Here is a 7,629-nt window from a genome sequence, read left to right on the forward strand (position 1 = left end):
AGATGTTGCTTCAATATATCCACATAATTTTCCTCCCTCATGATGCCATCTATTTTGTGAAGTGCACCAGTCCCTCCTTCCCTCCCTTTGTGAATTTATGTCACCTGTGCTGGTGGAAAAATATTTCTATGTGGGGCGCCGTCCTCAAACATTCGCATGGCATGCTTTCGCTGTAAAGCCTATTGTAAATCGGACAGTGCAGTTAGATTAACAGGAATCTAAGCTTTTAACCAATATAAGACACTTGTATGTACCTAAATGTTTAATATCCACCATTTTTATGATTATTCATTTGAATTGCGTGCCCTCCAGTTTCACCGGAAGTTATACGCCTAGCCTTAACTTTTTGTGGCTGCAGGGGCAGTATTGTATTGTATTGCATTGTATTGTACAGTATTGTATTGTACAGTATTGTGTTGCTTGGATGAAAAGGTGCCCATTGAAAACGGCCAACTCCTCAGTCTCAGCTGCTAATATATGCATATTATTATTATTGGATAGAAAACACTCTATAGTTTCCAAAACTGTCATTATATTGTCTGTGAGTATAACATAACTGATATTGCAGGCGAAACCCTGAGGAAAATCAAAACAGGAAGTGGCTTCTATTTTGAAAACTCCATGTTCCATAGCCTCCCTTTGCTGGATTTAAAGGGATATGAACCAGATTCCTTTTCATATCGCTTCCTCAAGGTGTCAAGTCTTCAGACAGTTTCAGGCTTTTATTTTGAAAAATGAGCCAGAGCGATAACATCGCGTCAAGTTGTCACATAAGTTTTGCTCGCGCAACAGAATTTGGACAGGTATTGCTTTTCCCTCTCCTACTGTGAAAGAGATTTGCGGTTGATATATTATTGATTATATATTTTAAAAACAACCTGAGGATTGATTATAAAAAACGTTTGACATGTTTCTGTGGACATTATGGAAACTATGTGGAATTTTCGTCTGCGTTGTCGTGATCGCTCTTTCCTGTGGATTTCTGAATATAACGTGACAAACAAACACAGGTATTTTGGATCTAAAAATAATCTTTATGGAACAAAAGGAACATTTGTTGTGTAACTGGGAGTTTCGTGAGTGAAAACATCCGAAGACAATCAAAGGTAAACGATTAATTTATTGCTTTTCTGATTTTCGTAACCGAGCTACCTGATGCTAAGTGTACTTAATGTTTTATCGTGCGATCGATACACTTACACAAATGCTTGGATTGCTTTCGCTGTAAAGCATTATTTCAAAATCTGACACGACAGGTGGATTAACAAAAGGCTAAGCTGTTTTTTCCTATATTGCACTTGTGATTTCATGAATATAAACATTTATAGTAATATTTATTTTATGTTACGCTATGCTATTCAGCGGTTGTTGATGACACTTATCCCGATATAAGTTAAAAAGTTTTAATGGTCTCCGGTTGTAACGGCTTTCGTCTGGTGAAGAAGAGTCGGACCAAAATGCAGCGTGGTATCTTTGATACATGTTTAATGACGAAGAAAAAACGAACAGTACAAAAACAACAAACGGAAAGTGAAAACCTATACAGCCTATCTGGTGACAACAAACACAGAGACAGGAACAATCACCCACGAAATACTCAAAGAATATGGCTGCCTAAATATGGTTCCCAATCAGAGACAACGATAAACACCTGCCTCTGATTGGGAACCACTCCAGACAGCCATAGACTTTCCTAGATACCCCCACTAAGCCACAGACCCAACACCTAACAACACCCCAAGACAAAACACACCACAATAAACCCATGTCACACCCAGGCCTGACCAAATAAATGAAGACAAACACAATATATATCGACCAGGGCATGACACCGGTATTTTCTGTCTTAAATTTGATCAGGGTACCTGAGGGTTGATTAGGAACGTTGTTTAATATGTTTGGAAGAACTTTATTGGTAATTTACGGGATTAATTTGTATGCATTTTGAACCAGTGGATTACTGAGTGTAGCGCACCAATGAAACTGACTTTTTTGGGATATAAAGAAAGACTTTATCGAACAAAAGGACCATTTGTTATGTAGCTGGAACCCTTGTGATTGCAATCGAACAATGCGGCTGAATTAACAGGAATTTATGCTTTTAAATTATGTATGACACTTGTATTTTCATGAATGTTTAATATTACGATTTCTGTAATTTGAATTTCGACCTCTGCAATTTCACTGGATGTTGTCGAGGTGAGACACTAGCGTCCCAGTGATCCGTAAGAAGTTAATGGACTCCAGGAAGTGTAGCTGCTGCATGTTCAGTAGGTAATGGACCCCAGGAAGTGTAGCTGCTGCATATTCAGTAGGTAATGAACCCCAGGAAGGGTAGCTGCTGCATATTCAGTAGGTAATGGACCCCAGGAAGTGTAGCTGCTGCATGTTCAGTAGGTAATAGACCCCAGGAAGTGTAGCTGCTGCATATTCAGTAGGTAATGGACCCCAGGAAGAGTAGCTGCTGCATATTCAGTAGGTAATGGACCCCAGGAAGAGTAGCTGCTGCATATTCAGTAGGTAATGGACCCCAGGAAGTGTAGCTGCTGCATATTCAGTAGGTAATGGACCCCAGGAAGTGTAGTTGCTGCATATTCAGTAGGTAATAGACCCCAGGAAGTGTAGCTGCTGCATATTCAGTAGGTAATAGACCCCAGGAAGAGTAGCTGCTGCATGTTCAGTAGGTAATGGACCCCAGGAAGAGTAGCTGCTGCATGTTCAGTAGGTAATAGACCCCAAGAAGAGTAGCTGCTGCATATTCAGTAGGTAATGGACCCCAGGAAGTGTAGCTGCTGCATATTCAGTAGGTAATAGACCCCAGGAAGTGTAGCTGCTGCATATTCAGTAGGTAATAGACCCCAGGAAGAGTAGCTGCTGCATATTCAGTAGGTAATAGACCCCAGGAAGAGAAGCTGCTGCATATTCAGTAGTTAATGGACCCTTGGAAGAGTTGCTGCTGCATTTTAAGTCGTTACTGTTTCAGTACATGGTCTAGTTTCCTGAATTTCCGCCTGTCTGACGTGCCCAAAGTAAACTGCCTGTTACTCAGGCCCAGAAGCTAGCATATAATTGGTATAATTGGGGAAATCCATAATTGGGGGAAATGTGAAGCTATTGAAAACTGACGTCCGCCTCCCAGATTGCAGTTCCTATGGCTTCCACTAGATGTAAACAGTCTTTATACATAGACTCTGGCTTGTTTTCTGAAAAACCAACGAGGAATAGTAGTTTATCCAAGGGGAGCACTAAGGCAAAAATAGTTTATGCGCGCGTGGTAGAGGGCGCGCTCTTCGTTATTTTCCTTCCCTATTGAACATACTAGTCTCCGTATAAAATTTGATCATTTATTTAAATATTATACCACCTGAGGATGAATTAGAAACGCGTTTGACTTGTTTGGACAAACTTTACCAGTACCTTTGGGAACTTATTTTTATGCATGTTGAACTGGTGGATTATTGAACTCAATGAACTAAACAGACATTTTGGGATGTAAAGAAGGACTTTATCGAATAAAACAACCATTCATTGTGTAGCTGGGACCCTTGGGATTGCAAACAGAGGAATATCGTTAAGGGTAAGTGATGTATTTTAGCGCTATTTATGATTTTGTGATGCTGTGCTGGTTTGAAAACATGTTGTTGTGGGGCGTTGTCCTCAGATAATCGAATGCTATGCTTTCGCCGAAAGAAAATTGTAAATCGAGCAACATGGATCGATTACCAAGATTCTAAGCTAAAGAATCAAGTATTTTCATGAATGTTTAATATTACGATTTTGTATTTTGCATTTTGAATTTGGAGCGCTCTGATTTCGCTGGAAAGTTTGCGGGATCCGTGCGCAAAGAGGTTTTAATGGGGATCCTAACAAACTAAACAATCCTAACGACATTAAATATTTTTAAATGTATTACACTAAATCAGTTTATGGGTCTATACTGTACATGGCAAATCCTCTCCGTATTAACAAAACATTACTTTTTACAGTCAAAAGGACTGATTTAAATACATGTAAAGGATAATGGATAATGATAAAATCATTATCCATTAATAATGGATTGGGCAGATGTGACACCAGCATCTTCCTCCTGAATCCTCCTCACGATGGTTGCAGAAGCTGGGGTCCTTGGGATATGTTGCCACCTGGATTTGAGGTCTTACCAATGCCTTTCCCAGCTCCTCGAGAAAGAGCAATCTCCTCTGGAGCTTCCCTCTGTTCCAATCTGGGTTCAACGCCATCCAGATGACAAACGCGTTGTACACCGAGATGTCCAAGATGTTGAAGAATATCACCGGGTAGGGTTCAGCGTAGGGTTCTTCTGTTGCAGCTGTAGCCAGTCACCAACTTGTCCAAATTGTCCACCCCACCTTTTGTGGCATTGTAATCCATTATGATTTCTGGTTTTTGATGTTCCTGGCCAAAAAATCTGTCATTCTGCCCCTGAACAAGGCGGTTAACCCATTGTTCCCCGGTAGGCCATCATTTCAAATAAGAATTTGTTCTTAAATAAAGGTTGAAAACATTTTTTTAAATAAAATTCTCCATCCCTATGCAGCGTATTCACGAGTACCACATTTTTGCCTTTCCTTGGCACGTAGGACACTAGGGACGTGTCAGCTGTGAACACAAACTTAGAGGAATTGATAGGCCTGTTCCATTTATTCAACAGCTGAGGTGGGAGCTCTGGCTTTTTTTCCGTACTGTTCCTACCATCGTCAGCTTCTTCTTGCGGAGCTCCTGTCCCAGGTTTTGCGAAATAAAGAAGTTATTGCATGTGATGCTGTGGCCACTGTGTCCCTGTGTCACATCCAGGACAACCCTCATCCCTTGGTTCTTCTCAGGGATCCTCCATCTGGCTTCCCCACATATGATGAAGTAGCATCACAGGCAGCCCACATCTTGATTCCATATTTTGCGGGTTTAGACGGTATGTAATGGTATGTAAAGAAGCAGCGGCCTCTAAATGGCATAAGCTGCTCATCAATAGTAACGTTGGGCCCAGGGTTGTAAAACAGGGGAAGGCGGTCCACCCACGTGTCCCACACTGACCTGATTGCAGATAGCTTGTCTCTCTACATCCGAGCTGGTCTGGTGTCTCAGTTATTGAAGAGGATAATCCTGGAAATAATGTGGATCTTTTCCAGAGACATTGTTGCACGGAGGAATTCTCTGTCAGTTTCTGCATCCCACAGGGATTTTGTAATTCCCCATTGGATATGAAAGCACCAGCAAGTATAAGACCCCCAAAGTATGCATGTACATGAGGTTGGTCCATCTCCTACCATTTCTCTCCAAAAACATCGCTTTCCCTCCAAATTCGTCCAGAATGATTTTCTGGGTGGTGTCTGGGTTGAACAGTGGAAAAGAAGACTGTATGTCCTGCACATAAGTAAACTCCATCCGCGTCGGCCCTGGTTGCATCCTTATCACATTGGCAACCATGCAGGGTGTCTCATGCCTTGGCCAAGAATGAGCTGGTTGCTGATGGACTGGCTGCTGACTGGCTGCTCCTGGGGCTGGCTGCTGATGGGCTGGCTGCTGACGGACTGGTCCTGAGGCTGGCTGCTGACGGACTGGTCCTGGGGCTGGCTGCTGACGGACGAGCTGCTGACAGACTGCTCCTGGGGCTGGCTGCTGATGGGCTGGCTGCTGACGGACTGGTCCTGGGGCTGGCTGCTGACGGACTGGTCCTGGGGCTGGCTGCTGATGGACTGGTCCTGGGGCTGGCTGCTGATGGACTGGTCCTGGGGCTGGCTGCTGATGGACTGGTCCTGGGGCTGGCTGCTGATGGACTGGTCCTGGGGCTGGCTGCTGATGGACTGGTCCTGGGGCTGGCTGCTGACAGACTAGCTGCTGACGGACTGGTCCTGGGGCTGGCTGCTGACGGACTAGCTGCTGACGGGCTGGTCCTGGGGCTGGCTGCTGATGGACTGGTCCTGGGGCTGGCTGCTGACGGACTAGCTGCTGACGGGCTGGTCCTGGGGCTGGCTGCTGACGGACTAGCTGCTGCCGGGCTGGTCCTGGAGCTAGCTGAGGGTCAATCTCATCCTCATCTTCAAATTCACTGTTAGACTCCGAATTGACAGAGACATGATCATCATATTCTGAAAATTCTTAACCTCTTGAAACTCTGGGGGCGCAATTTCATTTTTGGATGAAAACGTTCCCGTTTTAAACAAGATATTTTGTCACAAAAAGATGCTCGACTATGCATATAATTGCTACCATTCGAAAGAAAACACTGACGTGTCCAGAAATACAAAGATCTTCTCTGTGCGTGCCCTATAACGTGAGCTTCAGGCAAAACCAAGATGAGATGGCATCCAGGAAATGACAAGGATTTTTGAGGCTCTGTTTTTCATGATCTCCTTATATGGCTGTGAACGCAAGAGGAATGAGTCAACCCTTTCTGTCGTTTCCCCAAGGTGTCTGCAGCATTGTGACGTATTTGTAGGCAGATCATTGGAAGATTGACCATAAGAGACCACATTTACCACGTGTCCGCCCGGTGTCCTGCGCCGAAATTGGTGCGCAAAAGTCACCTGCCAGTATTTTTCCATGCGATACAGAGAGTAAAGCAAGCTTCCACGAACTGCATGTCAATGAAGAGATATGTGAAAAAACACCTTGAGGACTGATTCCAAACAACGTTTGCCATGTTTCGGTCGATATTATGTAGTTAATCCGGAAAAAGTTTCACGTTGTAGGTGACTGCATTTTCGGTTCGTTTCGGTAGCCAGACGCAATGTAGAAAACGGAACGATTTCTCCTACACACAGACGCTTTCAGGAAACACTGCGCATTTGGTATGTGACTGAGAGTCTCCTCATTGAAAACATCAGAAGCTCTTCAAAGGTAAATGATTTTATTTATTTGGTTATCTGGTTTTTGTGAAAATGTTGCGTGCTACATGCTACACAAAATGCTATGCTAGCTTTGCATACTCTTACACAAATTAGTCAATTTCTATGGTTCAAAAGCATATTTTGAAAATCTGAGATGACGGTGTTTTTAAGAAAAGGCTAAGCTTGAGAGCAAACGCATTATTTTAATTTTATTTGCGATTTTCAGAAATCGTTAACGTTGCGTTATGCTAATGAGCCTGAGGCTTTAGTCACGATCCCGGATCCGGGATGGGGAGTTTCAAGAGGTTAATCTTGCAAAGTGGAAGACGCAACTTCCACACTAGCATCTCTATCTGCAAAGATTATTTCTGAGGCCCTCTGAGCAGAGATTATTTTTGCCATACTGATTGATTGTGGTAAGGAACCCCACACATGCGAAGCTATTTATTTGTTGTGTCCCTCCTCCAATTTGGGGTAGAGTGTTTTACAATGTATTGGAATAATGTATTGAAGTAATGTATCGTAATAACATTGAGAAGGTTCCTGCAAGACATTGTGTAGTTTCACACGCTACAACGGGTAAAGAGTGTGAGAAAAATGGTAGACCAGCAGACGAGGCAGGGAGACAAACAGACGAGGCAGGGAGACAAACAGACGAGGCAGGGACAAACAAACAGACGAGGCAGGGAGACAAACAGACGAGGCAGGGAGACAACAAACAGACGAGGCAGGGAGACAAACAGACGAGGCAGGGAGACAAACAGACGAGGCAGGGAGACAAAAC

This window comes from Oncorhynchus masou, unplaced genomic scaffold, assembly GCF_036934945.1.
Source record: "Oncorhynchus masou masou isolate Uvic2021 unplaced genomic scaffold, UVic_Omas_1.1 unplaced_scaffold_713, whole genome shotgun sequence".
NCBI classification, from domain to species: domain Eukaryota; kingdom Metazoa; phylum Chordata; class Actinopteri; order Salmoniformes; family Salmonidae; genus Oncorhynchus; species Oncorhynchus masou.